The following is a 17,832-nucleotide window of genomic DNA, read 5'->3' on the forward strand; positions in this document are numbered from 1 at the left end:
AGGCTTCAACTAGTTAGGTATACGAGGGAAATGTTAAAGACGCTTCTGAGCATTTTCGATGGTTTGGACAATATTTATAGTTGCCAACTCGTAAATTATCAATTACTTATTGAGGAATTTATAAAAGAAGAAGTTTTTACTAAAGAGCAAGAGAACGCACAAAATCACATTTTTTTCTATTTTTACTGGCAGTTCGACAAGCAAAACGATTCTTTAAGGTAGCCGTTTTCGAATCGCTTAGCGCTATCAGTAAAAATGCTTAGCGCGTCTGATGAGAATGCCCAAATCGGTAGTTACGTGCGCGCTACGCGAAAATAACGTCATATACGCTGAGCGTCTAAAAGCGTTTAGCGTTTTTTAATTTACAGAATTCGGGCCCAGGCTGAATTACTGCAGGATCTAGCAATCACTGCAAGCAGCCATGTCGGCAATGAACTCACCTTCCTAACCATATCCTCTAAAATAGTCAAAAAACATACTACAAGTTAACCTACGTAGCAAGGAGATACGACATAAATGTGCTTTGTGTTCCAAGACACAGAGACATCGAGGGGAACAAACCTGTTGATGAGCTTGTAACGCAAGGATTGTGCCTTGGGGCAAACATATCAGAAGGAGTTTTACCCCCGTCAATACTCCATAAACACATTTACCTCTACTTGGTCTATGACAAACGGTAACCACTCGGTCTATGACAAACAAGGACAATTTATTTTCAAGATCGGATATTTTACAATATGTTTACATAAGAAAAATTCGATAAGGTTGTTTTTTTTTGCAGCGCATGCTCAAATGAAATAATGTCTTCTTATTTCCTTCTGCGCATACGCATCACAGTTCTAGGACGGTTCAGAATCGGTAATAAGAAAAACCCGAATTAAGCTAATAGCGCGACCACTATCGAACACCCACTCAATTTCACTTATTTTTACCAAAAATACAAGTGTTTCTAACTTGCACTTAAAAAAAATAAGCTATAATGAAAATTACAACGACTCGTTAATAAATAAACAAATTAAGTATCATGAGACGTAATTAAATCGTGAAGCTGCACGCATGACGTACATCTTTCCCTATAACTTTATAAACTGACAGAGCTATTGATTGGGTCGACCGGTCAACTGCGATAAATCTGCTATATCCCCTTCCACGTCTCTTAGCGATGTGCATATTTTCTCGGTTTATTTCATACGTTTGGCAACGTATTTACTGTTCTCTCTTTGTTCAGTACATTATAAACGCATTGTACTTTTCTTACATACGGAAATCTCGACCCAAAAGTAACCTTTGCCAGACCTTAGAATATTTAATTACTTAAGAATTCGCATTGATAAATTTTACACATGTTATGCATATTTCTGATATTCACATAGTACGTTTTTTTTAATATAAAGTGTCCCTACATTTTGGTACCAAGATCGCCAGACTTTATGCGGAATAATTAGTATAAAATAATATTCAGAAGCGTGCAGTTTTAACTTACCATTAAGAGTGATCTACTTTGCTACATACAATTTACCAACAGATATTTTTAAAAATCAAATTTTTCATAGTCTGATTTAATTCTATTTTACATTTAATTATTAATTATACTTAGTTATTAGTTTATCTCAGCGTTCCAACCACCGCCTCTATGTGATAAATGTAGTAGTCCTTTAACTGTCAAACATATCCTTAAGGAATGTAGTCAGTTAATTAACCTAAGATACGCCAGCAATCATTCGTCAGACATGTCAGTTATTTTTTCTACAAGTGAGCAACCAAAACTTTTTGATTTTCTGGAAAGATCGGGATATATATCTAAAATATAGGTATCTAAAAGCTACATTTTGGTTTAAAGCAACCAATTACTAATTCAAATATTTTTACGTTTTATTGTTTTATTCTATGTTGTCTGTACCATTTACTTTTTATTTTTACAAAATCAATGTCTGTACTGTTAACATATACCGTATGATCGAAAAAAACGATGTCCAGTTGGCTGGAAAATGAACATCAATGACATTTCCCATATAAATTTACATATAAAATGACAGCGATCTTCATTCCATAGCCATCGCTGACGCCGTTTTTTCTCGATCATACGGTACAATCTGTCTATAAACGTATTGTTTAGTAAAATGTCAAATATTGTACCGAACTACAATAGCAGGTTATACGCCGCTAAATAGCATTTGATGTTGATGCGGCTTGAAAGCTAAATTTCTTCTTCTTCTTCATATCTCAGCGTTTCATTTGTGTAATTCCTAAAATAAGTAATACCTATATTCTGAGTTGATTTCTCAGTTTTCAACTTAGAAATTTTCGAAAGTAAATGGAAAACTGAATGGCGCCCAGTATCTTATAAAGACGTAAGTATCAGAGTTTATTTTTTGACTAGCTTACGACCCATTGCTCACCGGCGAACAGCTCCGTCGCATAGTGATGTTGTTTCAATATTTTTCCAAAAGAAAATTCTTATAAAAAACATTCCATCTCTTTTATAACTTCTAATGCTACAACTTGCTATTTAAACCCGTGTATATACCGATTGTTTACGATATTCTCCGATGGTGGCACCACCGGTGGAGAATGTACCAACCCTATAAACAATTTTTATGTATTTTTCAACTTAGTGAAACATGTCTTCACACGTAGAGGTCGATTTATGACACAATTTGTAGGTACCTGATGGACAGTTCTTAAAATGATAAACAAAAAACATTAAAACCAATCTTGAGCGTTATTTACTCGACAAATGATCTTAAATGATGCGAAAAACTGCCAGACAAGCTTTGTGACATAATTTATGTCGTCCTATAATTGCTAGAAGCCAATAGGCGACTCTGCGAGCGGCTGTCACGCCAAACGGACATATTTTACGCCGCCGTATCGTATTCTTGGTAAATATGTCCTCCGGCATTTTTATGGCTTCCCTTTTCATGAGTTCTGGATGTTTGTAATGTGAAGGAGGATTACGGACGTTATCAGATTTATTCCGTATCCGAGACGGTGTCCTATTTAGTGAACGGAAGTTAGTAGTAGTTTACGTATAGCGTATCTTACTCAAGCCATGGAAACGATGTTTTTATTAAAGAGCTCTATTCCGTATCGTTTTTAAGGATTTTCAAATTTACTTTGAACTATTTTGAACGTATCGTGTGTGTGTGTGTGTGTCTAGATTCACATATACGATTATTCCGGGTGCGTCTCAAATGTGGCTTACGCTTATAAGTTTTTTTATTTTTTTACATAAAAAAAACGGGATTTGATATATGAGTATATGACATAAATTAGGACTAATTGACGTATTCAATTGTTTTTGGTCACTTTCTGTTTCACTGGAAATTACTACAACTTTTGATTTTTAAATGACACTCGGTATTTTTTACGTTATTTGATAGAAAATGACAATCTGAATAGAATGACATATCATATGTCAACTTCTAACATTTTCGCATATGGTTTATTTGAAATTGTAACATGCTGTTCATAACAACAATTTGACTCGAAATACAAGTGTGTGGTACCAAATTATTCGTAAAAAAATGCTTTTGCCAAAAATGCCAAATATGCTAATGAGCCACCCTTGTTCCATTTGAAAAACTTGAGATATGATTAAATAATATACGATTTGGGCATCTTTTAACCGGCCAGGACAAGACACGAAAAACCTTAGACGATGAAATTTATTTTTCCAAGGCTCCTTTATTAAAAATTGTTGTTTTTAATACAGTCATGGCACTCTCGATTGAAATTTAAAATACAATATTTTCTTAAGCTAAAATATCAAAACTTGACATATGATTTGTCAGTCTATTCAGAATAATTTTTAAATTCGAATAAAGTAATTTTTTTTAATTTTTTAAATTTTTAACTATACCGTGTACGACAGTGTTACTGTGACAGTTAGTTCTGACGTAAGAAACGTCAAAAGTTGATGTCCGATCGCGACCAAACTTGATGGGTAGGCTGTGTGAGCAACGGTACACAGGATACCACCGGGCAAAGTTGGATACGACATTTCGTTTACATCTTCATCAGAGAGGGACAAAGGATTTAATATTGAAGAAAAATGTGGGTCGATTTCGGCATAATCGGGGACGTGCTACAGGATGACGCCCTCGACGTTTCGAACCGATGCCTCTAAATGGACAAAGTCATCAGGATTTTTCTTAATTATGGGTCGATTGAAACCAAACTCGTCACGGGGACAGAGACACCCAAATGGAGTTGTCAGACGGACAGACGGGCAAACGGGCAGACGGACAGATAGACAGACGGAAGTAAGAATAAATTTTACTTCAAATATGCTCACATAGTGCAGAGACATTTTTTTATACATACCTTTAATTCTATATATAATTTATTATGCTATTAAATTTTCACAATTTTTATAGAGTTGATAGTGAGTTCTTAAAATTAAATACAAAAAATATTAAAACCAATAAGTATACCACACAAATAATCTGAAATGATGCGAAAATCTCTTCGACAAGATTTGCGAGATAATTTATGGCATTCAATAATTGCCCTCGGCCAATAAACGACTCGGTGATAGTCAGGCTAAACTATTATTGGCAAATATATCCACAGGCGTTTTTACTCCTTTACCTTTCATGAGTTGTGAATATTTGTATTTATGTGAAGGAGGTTCAGATTCATTTCGTATCTCATAGACAGTGCTTTATTTAGAGTTATCGGAAGTTGGTTTGGTTTGGTTTATATTTATTGCGATCTTAATTGAAGTCAAGGAAAACAAGTTTTTATTAAAGTTCTTCATTCTATACTAACTTTAGAAGTCGTAATTTATTTCAAACTATTCTGAACTTATTTTATCTTATTTATGTAAAATCCTATGTTGTTTTAGATTTATATGATGTTTTGCAAACCATAATATTCTGAAATTTTTACATCATGGATTTTCATTCATGTATGTTAAGAAAGTTTTATAGCTTTTGAAGTGGACCAACAGACCTTAAGTGTTTTTTCATTTAAAAGTGTAAAATACACAGGGTGTCCCAAAAATAAGTGTAAGTATTTAACTGGTAGTATAGTTCGGCCCCCGGAAATACACCCTTGAAGTTTTTTTGCGATGGCTAAGAAATATATAAAATTTTGAAATTTTATATATTTCTTGACATCTTTCGGAAAATATTAAAAAACTTTTGACCTCTTACGTTATCCACATTCTGTATGTTTATAAGTTATATTACCAGTTCACAATTTTAAATTTCTACAAAAAAATGTACTGTAGATTTATTAATCATGGTATATTACTATTAAGTATAGTGCAACGGCTAATATATTTTAAATCTTTCTTACAGTTTAGTAAACTGAAATAATGAAACTAAATAATGAACAATTATAACAGATTTACAACAGTTCAGAATCGGCGCCATGTATTAGATATGTAAATAGTCATCATCTGATTGAATTTTCAGGTTATCAAATTCATTTGAGATTAAAGTCAAAACAGTAAACCTCTGACAAAACTAAAAAATAGGCAAATATAAGATAAGCCTCTAAAAATATTTTTAGGATTCAAATATAAATATCAATTATTTTGGTGTTCATTTCCAAAAACAAGAGTATTAGATAGAAAAACAGAGGAGCTTAAAGTCTCAAAAATAATTCTAAATAATTCAGGTGGCATATGTATGTATTTTGTGCCAAATAGACGTTTAAGTGAAGTGCTGTCAAGCATCCATAGTGAAATGGATTGTTGTGTGATGGTGTTGAATGTGACGGAAGTGCAGAATTGCGGTTTTAAGTAAAGTGATAAAACTACGCTCTAACCTAATTATATCGATATGCTATCTATAGGTGTCCCTTTTTCTAATAATAGGTAAGTTTTTTTACTTTTAATTTGAATTTTTCAAGTCGCTTTTAAATCTTTCTAGTCGGTGTGTTAACAGTGGGCGTCGAACAAGCTGATTTTCTGGTAATTGCTTGGCATTTGCGACTTATTATTGATTGCTGCCGGCGACTCTCAAAACGTTGCCATTATTTATTAAAATTTAAATGTTCAAAGTTAAATAAATCGGCTATCAATTTATTTTATAAATGGTAAACAGAAAATATGGTTTTATTGGCCAGATCTACCACCCCTTAAAATACTTGGACACTCTGTATAAAATAAACAATAATGCTTCCTGGATAATGTTTACATAAATCCTTGAACAAAAAAGTTTAGAGTTAGGAAATACAACTTATTGAGTAAAAATAAATACAATTACTTTTAAAAAAATATGTATCGAAAAGTTAAAATAAACGTTTCCTTACATATTTTTTAGAAATTTGTATTCCAAAGATTTATAAAATTTCTTTTATTTATTAGATTAACTCAATTTATATCGAAGCGTCTGGCACTAAGCTCGATATTACAATACGAAACAGCATCACGAATTGTTTATGTAAAACATTAGGTATTTGTAGTACAAACAGGCGCTATTTAAATTAAATTGTAAATATGGTATTAGCTGATGTATGGAATTAAATTCCAACCGAACCGACATTTATAAATAGATTTTATTTATGTAAGCTAATGTTGACATACTTTTTATACTTGAATTTGTATACTTGAATACAGAAGCTTTGGGAGGGGGGTTAATAACCGCGACTTTACAGATCTATTGTGTGTCCCCCTTTGTGGAGTTATAAACTCATCATACAGTCTTAAACAGCCTCTAAACTATCCCCGAAATATTTTACGAAATATTTCTGCAAATGTTTCGTAAAACATTTCGCAAAACATTTCTGAAAGTAGTACGATAAATATAAGCTCGCGTTATAGAAATTAGTTTCCCACGTTTTCTGAAATAGATCGAGACCCGCCGTGATTGTCTAAATTTTAAATCAAATTCAAATATGTCAAATGAATTGTCAAACAGAACTGTGAAGAATCCCCACCCTAAGGCCCTTTGTCCGTCTACCATGCATGAATGCATGGATAGCATTATAGTCCTTCCTTAATCTTTTTATTCAAATGATATAAGCGTCTAAACTTATGTCGATAATCATGCCAATTATTGATCAAATAAGTTGATTCATTTCTCAATATATAGTAATTGGGACTTGGCTAAAGGCACACTCTCACGGCTGGTCTACTTGGCAAGTACGCCAATATTTGCGTACTTGGCAAACGCCTTGCGTGACCATCTTCTGATGCATGTCAAATACTCGTCAGCGAGTAATGGCGGTATGTATGTATGTATGTACTTGGCAAGTATCCCCACCAGTCCCCACTTTGTAAACAACATCGGCAAGTTTGGTGCTCACACGACGTGTCCATTTCAACAAGTACGCCAGCACAAACATTGTTTAAATGCTTGGCAAGTAAACAGTATAGTCAGATCGATGGATACTGGTCGTCCCGAAATTGTTGTTGCTAGTGATTCTTTTTAAGTTCTTTTACTGTACACTGCAATACGATTCCTATGTTCTTTATGTTTGGCCATCCATATGAAGGGCTCATTTTCGTATAAATCCATAAATTCCAAAACAACATCATTTGAAGACTACACGGGAAATCCATTTTAATTAGAGCCGAGAAAAATGCAATTTAGTGTTTTTAAATAAATATGTTATTTTCGGTTGAATAATTAGAAAAATATATATTACTACCAATTCTGAATTATTAATATTGTGAATTATCGCCATATTCTGAAATTCCGAAATAAAAATGTCAAAATGCAAAACAAAACAGGGGAAAACCAGGGATGTCCAATTAAAGGTTGTATAAAACCTAAATCTAATCTATTATTTTTTTACTAAACCTTCTCTAACCCAGTGTGAGTACATATTATCAAAGCAAACCTTTGAAAAGGACAATAACTCATAATCTTTAAGTTGTTTATTTTAAAAAAATGTTAATGCTTAAAAAAGCATGGGCGGCGACATGTTTCGGGAATTTAAAATATTCCCATCTTCAGGCCCACAGCTAAAAAATAATTACAGAGGTCAAATTTAAAATACAATCACAAACATGTTAAAAAGTCAAAAAATTTTTTATACAAAGTCAAAAAGTTATATATATTATATATATATCACAAAATTTGTTCAATCACAGATAACATTATGGTATGTTAAATTTGAAAAATTAAAAAACTAGACTAAAATCATAAGGTGAGGGGAGCCGTATAATCCACCATAATTAGATAAATTGAAAGAAAAAACAAGGTAATAATCAAATCATACCTCAATGCACAATTCAAAGAAAAATACCTAAGCAAATAGTTAAAAATTTATTTTTAGTCATATGTCTTTTTTATATATTTTTTTTATTTTTATTTTATATATATTTTTAAATCTTTTTATATTTATATATTTTTTTTTTTATTAATAATGTAAGTTGGGAGTAAATTACTTCAATCTGTATATGCTGATATTCAATTTTGTAGGATAATTTTTTTTTAGTTATGTTAGTTAAGAGCCAGTTAAGAATTTTGTTTATTTTTTATTTTTTAATTAGTATATGTTGAATTTTAATTTATATTTCAAATTTATTTATTGTAGAAAATTAATATTTAATTTAGTTTAATTTTAAGAAATTTAATATTTATTTTAATTTATATATGTAGAAGAATTATTTTTTATTTTAATTTAATTAAACTTGTGTTCTTTAAAATAAAAGCTTACTCACACAAAAGTCACTTAGGAAGTTCAAACTATACTGTATAATATCAGCATATACAGATTGAAGTAATTTACTCCCAACTTACATTACTAATAAAAAAAATATATAAAAATAAAAAAATTTAAAAATATATATAAAATAAAAGTAAAAAAAAAATATAAAAAAGACATATCACTAAAAATAAATTTAACTAGGTATTTGCTTAGGTATTTTTTTTTGAATTGTGCATTGAGGTATGATTTGATTATTACCTTGTTTTTCCTTTAAATTTATCTAATTATGGTGGATTATACGGCTCCCCTCACTTTATGATTTTAGTCAAGTTGTTTTTTAATTTTTCAAATTTAACATACCATATTGTTATCTGTGATTGAACAAATTTTGTGATATATATAACTTTTTGACTTTGCATAAAAAAATTTTTTACTTTTTAACTTGTTTGTGATTGTATTTTAAATTTGACCTCTGTAATTGTTTTTTAGCTTTGGGCCTGAAGATGGGAATATTTTAAATTCCCGAAACATGTCGCCCCTCTTGCTTTTTTAAGCATTAAAATTATTTTAAAACAAACAACTTAAAGATTGTGAGTTATTGTCCTTTTACCCTCCTTCAAAGGTTTGCCTTGATATTATTTTTTTGTTGTAGGGAGAAAATTAATATTTAAGTAGGTTTTTATTACAATACATAAATTTATAACATATAATACTAATTGCAAGATGCATGCTTGTCGCCCATGCGTCAGTACATCTCTGGTTTTTGCCATTTACGCGTGGACTACTCTGGTTTTTCCTTTGTACGGCAAAATAACCAAGCTGTAATATCTCTGGGACTAAGCGTATTATTGCTTTCTTTTTCCTCGATTGACGTTAACATTTGTCCATAAAGTTGTATCTTAATTTCTATGAAAATGTGAGATATCTGGTTTTTCCCGTGTAGTCTTCATTTGTCCACTCCATTTATTACCGTGGGAACAGTTTAGATGCCGCCAATATTGAAGTTATTAATGTAAATTTGATATTGCATAATCGTTTTAACATTTTAAATTATCCGCAATTAACTCGAAAAACACTGCGATCCGGAAATAAATCGGACATACGCTAAAACAGTACAATTATTTGTGCAGTCGTTTTTTTGCGCCTCGGCAAGTGTAAACAAGGCTGGCCAAGTACACTTGGCAAGTGTACGATTAATCGTTTGACTCGGGCTAAGTTTACCGACAGAGAGTGGGGACGCGACGAGTGACCAAGGAAACCGTTCTCACGACATGGTAAGTATATTCCAATAACAAATGTTTGTCAAGTACACCAGTCGTGAGAATGTGCCTTAAAGCATTCAAAAGAATAACCAGTACGCAAAAGTTTTACTTTTTACGCCAAATCACCTCCCCTACTAAATTTGTACTTTATGTTTTCAAAAGAACTTTCAAAATATTACCAACGTTCTTAATGCTATCGAGATCATCGATTTATAGGTCCGGCGAGTGCACTTTTCATTCGACCTGTCCCGTTATTTGCACTCGGTCGCTAGCAGATAAACCGGCTAAAAATAATATATAGCAGATAAACCGGCATTTTAAAATATAAAGTGGGAATTGCTTGGAGCAAAAAGGAAAGCGTCGATACGTCGCCGTCGCCGGCATCTCGGCGCTGGAAGGGATAGACTATAGTACAAAGGAGCTACAGACGGACGTTTCAAATACTGTAAATGACAGTTGCGAGTGGCGGGAAGCAGGAAAAGATATTGTGGCCATTGAAAAAGGTTTATTGTTTTGAAGCTGAAACAATATTTCCTGATTTTGACGAAAGTACGATGTGTATTATTTGTCTTTGACTTCTATTAAACGTTTCTTTTTTATCATTAAACCGGGATTGGTCGTTATATAGGGTGAGTCTTAAATAAGTGCTAATATTTTCATGGCTGGTAGATTTCGATAAAAGAAACATATTTTCTCTTTACGGTTTTTCAAATAAGTCCAAAATGACCGAGTTTTCCAAGTTTGAAAATTTTTAAAAATTGTTTTATTTTTAAATAAATAAAAAACTGTGTGTGCACTATGTGCGCATATTTGAAGTGAAACTTCTTACTAACAGCTATTAAATTGAAGGATTTGAAGGACATGTTTGAAAACGTGACATATAATGTTGGTTTAATATAAATAATCCTGACCTTCATCGCTTGATAACTGACCCAGTACTCTGCCCTCCCGGATTCAACTTCCAAGAAAAACGTGGACAACACTCAATCGGTTCAGAACTAACCATGGGAGAACCCGCTTCTAGACACACAAATGGGGACTAACCGACAGCCCTAACTGCGATTGCGGACATTCTGAACACACTCCTTTTCATGTCGCAACAGAGTGCCCATTAACAAAGGCGCAGTTCTCTTTAAATCGTCATCATGAGGCTGACCTGGATGCTATAGAATCTTGTAGTGTAAATTTATAGCTGTTTGTTTTTACTGTAACACAGTGATATGTCTCTTACACATCTGATTGTTGATTTCTGAATTGTTTGTATTGATTTCTTTTTTTAATTTTCCTGATATCATGTGTACTCTTAATACGCCATACAAAATACCGTATGATCGAGAAAAAACGGCGTCCAGTTGTCTTGGAAATGACGATCGATAACATTTCCCATATAATTTTACATATAAAATGACAGCGATCTTCATTTCATAGCCATCGCTGACGCCATTTTTATACGATCATACGGTATATACCTATATAATATAAATATTATTTTCAATTTATTTCTGTAATCTGTACATTTTCTGTTTGCTCAATAGTTTTTCATAAAATCGTAAAATTTTGTGGAATATCACCCAGAATACACAGTTTTATTTAAATGCCTAATAAATATTAACGTTTAAGTTTATTTAAGAAGAAAAAGCATTTGGAACCTAACCAAGAATTTGTATTTATAGTGGTTTACAGTAATTTTGTTAAATTATACGAATAGTCTCGTTGATTATTAGTTTGAAATAAATATGATAATGTCCTGCAATGAAAATGCGAGTTACTTAACTCTAATAATTCTAAGTCTGAGCCAGCAAATGAGCTAGATGCTTTACCTAGACCTTTATTCAGAATATTCAAACCTATCGATGAAAATATGCATAAAAATTTACTTCCTAAAACCAGAGGATATTGAGACACAGGTATAGAATCAAGTTTATTATAATGATTTTTTAGCTTTAAATCAAATATTTTTTGGTGTTTGTTTGACCCTTACCACTTTTTTTCCCGGTAGCTCGTGCGTCAAGGCTATGTCACGCCATGGCCTTGAATTTTTACTCCCATCGCCCGTAAAGAAGATTCACTGTAAAAAATTTGGGAGCCGCACCGGATTTTTTCTGTATTTCGGTGAACAGGGAGTTTTAAAAAGTTTTATATAATATACAGAAAAATTTAAAAGAAAATACACGATTTTCATCATTTTTTGTGAAAAAAGCTCATAGACCTATTCCTGGGCTCGAAATATGCCACCCTTAAGAGTACGCTGTACTGTTCGCATCGCTCTCAGGGCTCGGGTAAAGCGAGTGTGTGGCCGAAGGAAATATATATTATTTTTCAGAAATCTGCCTAAGCCCACGGCCACAGAGAAAGCGTTTTTTGCGTTTTTAGCGTGAAGCGTCTTTAGCGACTAAAACAAAGTGGACATCAATTATTACAAATAAGCTATAAACGAGCGTGACGTGAGCTGTCAATTGTGGAAGATGGCAAAGTTCCAAACTTAGCCCACGGCCACACAGAAAGCGCTTTTTGCGTTTTTAGCGTCAAGCGTCTTTAGCGACTAAAACAAAATAACAGGATTATATAGGAGTGGCCACACCAAAAGCGTGTATCGGCGTATCTCGCAAAAGACGCAAATGATAACAAATCAGTTTGTTTCCTGTAGCGTGTTTAGCGTTTTCTAAGATGAGACCCCGTCATAGGCGGACGTTATATTTAATAATACAATAAAAATAAATTAAATAGAATGCATTTTTTTTTCATTTTAGGATATTATCTAAAAATATTTTTATAAAGAATATACGTCTACTGTTTACCACATCTACTGTTTAGAAAGATTCTATTAAATTCAAAAATTTGAAGGAAATGTTTGAAAAAGTGTAGTTTGAAATGTTGAAAAAGTAGGTAATTAATTAAAGGAATATTTTCTTACGCGTAAAAAATAGTTTTTTTCTGCGTAAAAAAAGGTTTTTTTAACAGAAACACAGGATAAAAGAGTTTTTTACTAGAAAGAATAAGTTTTTGACGCGTAAAAATTAGTTTTTTATGTGTAACAAATAGTGTACCATTACACGTAAAAAATATTTTTTATGCGTAAGAAAGGTTTTCTACCAGAAACAATAAGTTTTTGACGCGTAACAAATAGATTTTTACACGTAACAAATAGTTTCATACTCGTAAAAAATAGTTTTTTACGTCTAACGAATGTTTTTTTACACGTAATAATTTGATTCATTTTTACAAAATTTGTTTTAAAATATCAATGATTTTATCAAATATCAACGTGGACTGCTCACAAATACACGTTGCGTCACTACGTATTTCTAAGCTGTTAACACGTTTCGTTACAACGAGCTCAGGGCCGTCTCATTAGCTCGCATGTCACGGTCTTGAATAATTTTTACCCCCAGCGCGCGTAAAGAAGTTTCACTTCAAAATGTTTCATAAATCATGTCCTAAAATTGCATTAGCAACTAGAAATATTTACTATTCTATTATATAATTATAATTATTTATTATATTATATTATAATTATAACAAGTACTAACCAGAACACTACAACATAAAAAAACTATACACATATAAACAAAAATTCGTAAAATAAATGGCAAATAATAATTATTATTTTTACACACACCACTGGCTAGCAGTAGATTGTGTTTGTCTCCGAATATATGCCCCGGCCCGTCCACAATTCAATCCCAGCATCTTTTATCTTCGTCTCCAACGCTAACGGCGCCGATCTCGTCTATCTCTTTCTCACAGGATTGATTGTTGGACGGGCCGGGAATCGACGAGCTTGCGACGTTACTAATTGACATCTTGATAGAAACTGCAGACCTGCCGCGTCTTTTGTGTGTTTTTAATGGACACAAATCGAAAAAAGCGCTTAAAACGGTAAATCGCAAAAAGCGCTTGAGACGCAAAAAACGCAAAACACTAAAAACGCTTTCTGTGTGGCCGTAGGCTTAGCCCGATCCTACCGTGTTAAGCCACACCCAAAATTCCAAACACACGTGCTTAGATTAAGGTTTGATTGAAGTTTGAAGAGCTTTAGCATTTGCGATAAAATAGCGAACAATTTGTTACAAAACCATATAAATTATACATCACTGTAATCGCAAAACTTCAATCTATTACCATATTATAATGGAATTTTAAATGATGTCTTTATTTTCGACAAAATTTAGTCGAATAGTTTGTTGATGTTACACTATCAAAATCTTAAAAATAAAGAAGTTGTCTAAAAATGTGCTACCATACGGATATAGTATAATGATTTATCTTTAATTTCCTTCTTCATTTGTGTAAAAATACTAGCCAGTTTTACATAAAACGTTAGCCGAACGCTTATTTTGCTACTTTGTCGAACTAGTGAAATGGATCATAAAAAGATTTGCATTTATTCAAGACTCACTCGGTAGAAGCATCTTCCTCGAATTTTTACAAAAATTCAGATATTATTTAATAATAATAATAACCACAGTAATTCAGACACTGCCACTGCCTGTCCTGTAAAAAGAAGAATGTCTTCCCCCACGAAGCAATAACACATTTATAAACTCACATTTCTCTTTGAAATTTAATAAAAATAAACGACCGCCCATCAAACCGTGCAAGTCCCACACAATCGACATATTTCTGTCGAAATTGACGTGGCGTCGCGTCGTGGAAAGTGCTCGCGCCAACCGAAACACAATCGAAGACAAAATAGACGAAACGAAATTAGCGGTGCTTTTGTGCTCGAAACGGCATAACAGGAACAATCAGATTTGCGGAAGCCTTTGTCTGGCGAATTTGTCTTTCAAGACTTCGTGGCGGCGCGGCGGTGGCGACCTCTCTCTCCACCCCGACCTCCGTTCGAATTAAAGTCAGTGGCGTAGAAGTAAAATGCTGATAAATCCTCAAATTGACTTAAGAGTCCATTTTACTAGTCCGAAAAATTAGCAAAATAAGCGTTCGGCATTTAACGTTGTATGTAAAACTGGCTAGATATTTTTATACAAATGAAGGAGGAAATTAAAGATAAAGGATTATACTATATCCGTATTGTAGCATATTTTTAGACAACTTCTTTATTTTAAGATTTTAATGGTCAAACATTAACAAAATATTCCTTATGTTTGGACTAAATTTTTGTCGAAAATAAAGACATAATTTAAAATTCCGTTACAATACGGAAATAGATTGAAGTTTTTTGATTACAGTGATATATAATTTATATTGTTTTGTAACATATTGCTCGCTATTTTATGGCAAATTCTGAAGCTCTGCAAACCTTATTAAACGTTACGATTTCAAAGCGGTAAGCGAAAGTATTCGATTAGCGGAACGCCAAGCAGTCGATCAACGTCATATACGCTGAGCGTCTAAAAGCGCTTAGCGTTTTATAAGTTACAGAATTCGAGCTCAGATTAGAATCATTCAACAGCAGGATAAATCATTAGTTTACCTCAATACTCCAAAACACCACGCATAATTCTAAAAACATGGTTGCTGACAATGTTAGCATTAGTTTACTACAATACACCAAAACACTTAATAAACTCGCATAATTCTAGACGCACTTTTGGCTGACTTTGTTAGCGTCAGTGGAATGGGGGCTGGAGGATCTATATATTAATACTAAACATCTCTTAACTTGGTCTTTAGAAATGGTCAATAGAAATGATACCAGTGTCGTCCCGAACCTATAATAGAGAATGTTCTCTATTATAGGTCTCTCTCTTTCTCTATTGCCTCTTTAGATTTGAGGTCAATTCCTATTGTGTGGACCTGACCATGGCCCTCCTCTCTTGAGTTGCATTGGCCCTAGCTGTAATACAGTTTGAAATGAGTAATTGAAACATTTCATAATCAACTTTAAATTTTTTATACACAATATTGTATATTCAAAAGAAGTAAAAATAATGAGAAATATCTTTATTTACAAATAAAAGTCCTTATAACTAGATAACGCAATTTTTATTGCATATTTTTGTTAAAATAACGTACATAACTTTCTTGTCAGTGTACTAGATTTAACTAAACTCTTTATATCTTTGTTGATATAATCATTTTGAATCTTTTGTTACCTATTTTCAAATAAATTCCAAGCTAAAGGGCTTGTTAAAAACTTGCGTTTTATAGTGGCAATAAAAGTTGTTCGGTTATGACAAAGGAAAAGTTGAGAAGGTGAATTCGTTAAATGCATTTAGTAAACAAAAAAGCAACATAGTTTCGTGTCCCCAAAACTTAACTTTTCTTTGGATAACAATTAATTTACGTGCAACTTTTCAAAACAACCATTTTAATAGAATAATTAATTATTACTAGATCTTGCAAAGAAAATACAGAAAGATGCAAAAAAATTGAAAGTTTTTTATTTAGGCCCTATTTTTATGTTCTTTTTAAGCAAACTGCAATCAACTTATCATACATACAGGGTTACTCGAAGGGTTGTTTTTACCTCAAATTTAAAATACCCTGTGCAATAATTTCGTCAGTAAATTTTCCTAAAACGTTATTTTTCGGTCACAACCATGTCTTCTGAGCATTTTGTTTTTTGGCACATTTTAACACATGTCGTGAATACTTTTTGAGATAAATTTTGCATTTGCATTTTTTTTTCAATTATCATTACTTTTTGATGTTATTTTTTAATATGACGAGGTGGCTTAGAGGACTAGTGTCATATTGACAATTGTATTTTCCATACCTATATTGAAAGCTTAAAGGTGATAGTAGTAGGAAACGCAAAACTACCTATCTAGACGATCGATATGTCAGAATCAACGCTTTGCAGGGCCGTCATTTAACAACGGTGCCAATAAGACGTTGGTGTCAGGACGTTCGAGGCAAGAATATGAGTGGATTAACAGTTCTGTAAATCGTCGGTACATCAGATGTAACTGTCGATATGAAATTACGACAATAGTCACCTAAGTCACCTCGTCATATCAAGAAATAACATAAAAATGTAATAATGGTTGAAAAAATCGAAAATTGTTGATGGCAGTACTATTTTGCTCTTAAAAATTAACCAAGCCTGTGCTAAAAAAATGCTAAGGAGTCATGGTTCTGATCGAAAAATAATGTTTTAGTAAAATTTACTCACAAAATTATTGTAAAAGGTGTTTTATTAGGGTAAAAACCAACCCTTCTATTAACCCTGTATACTAAGCCAAATACTAAAGTTTATAATAAACTGAGTTTACGAATTAAAGTTGATATATTTATATACAGTTTACTTAAAAGATCATAAAAATAGCGCTAAAAATTGAAACGATATAACACTAAAAAAATTTGACGAAAATTTTGCGTTTTTTTTGCATCTGAGTGTATATTTAACACATTTTTCCAATAGTTAGTGAACTACTAGTGAAAAACTTGTTTTATGTTAAAATATGCCATACTTTACTCTACTGATAAATTCTATTTTATAAATTTATTCTCTAAATTTCTACTCTATTTTATAAATTTATCATCAATTTTCCGTTCAAAAGATAATGTGCGAACCGTACCTTTATATGTTATGTTATCTTGGTACGTTTCTATAATTTATATTCTTAATATCGACATCACATTTAATAATTTATTTCTTTTAGTTCTTGATACGACAAGCTTGTCGTGTACTATTGACTTTCTAGTATATTTACACCATATTTTTATGCTATTTTTACTGGAAATAGAAATTGTATGTCTATTATTGTATCCTTAATGTTGAAACATTTAATTTGTTTCGATATCTTGTCATCTCTCTCTATTTAATAATACATTTTACTCGTGAACGGTCCACTATCTACCGTTCAGATCCATCTTTTATACGCTTCATGCGTGTAACGTTGCCATTTCCATGTCAAAATGACCGTAACACTGTGCCCTTTGAAGCAAAAACAAGCTGCCATGGTAAAAGACGAGAATTCAAAAGGCAAAAAGACTAAAGGGAAAGAAAAACACATAAACCTTACCTGACTAGGAAAGGAGCGAACACTCCACT

At 32.4% G+C, this 17,832-nt stretch overlaps 1 protein-coding gene across 2 annotated transcripts in view; it reads left to right on the top strand.

Annotated features, from left to right (window-relative positions):
• LOC115887727 (hemicentin-1) overlaps window positions 1–17,832 on the top strand; it is a 691,696-nt gene that overhangs the window by 199,498 nt on the left and 474,366 nt on the right. The window lies entirely within an intron of this gene.

This window comes from Sitophilus oryzae, unplaced genomic scaffold (assembly GCF_002938485.1).
Source record: "Sitophilus oryzae breed Bouriz unplaced genomic scaffold, Soryzae_2.0 scaffold_614_pilon_pilon, whole genome shotgun sequence".
Classification (NCBI taxonomy): Eukaryota; Metazoa; Arthropoda; class Insecta; order Coleoptera; family Curculionidae; genus Sitophilus; species Sitophilus oryzae.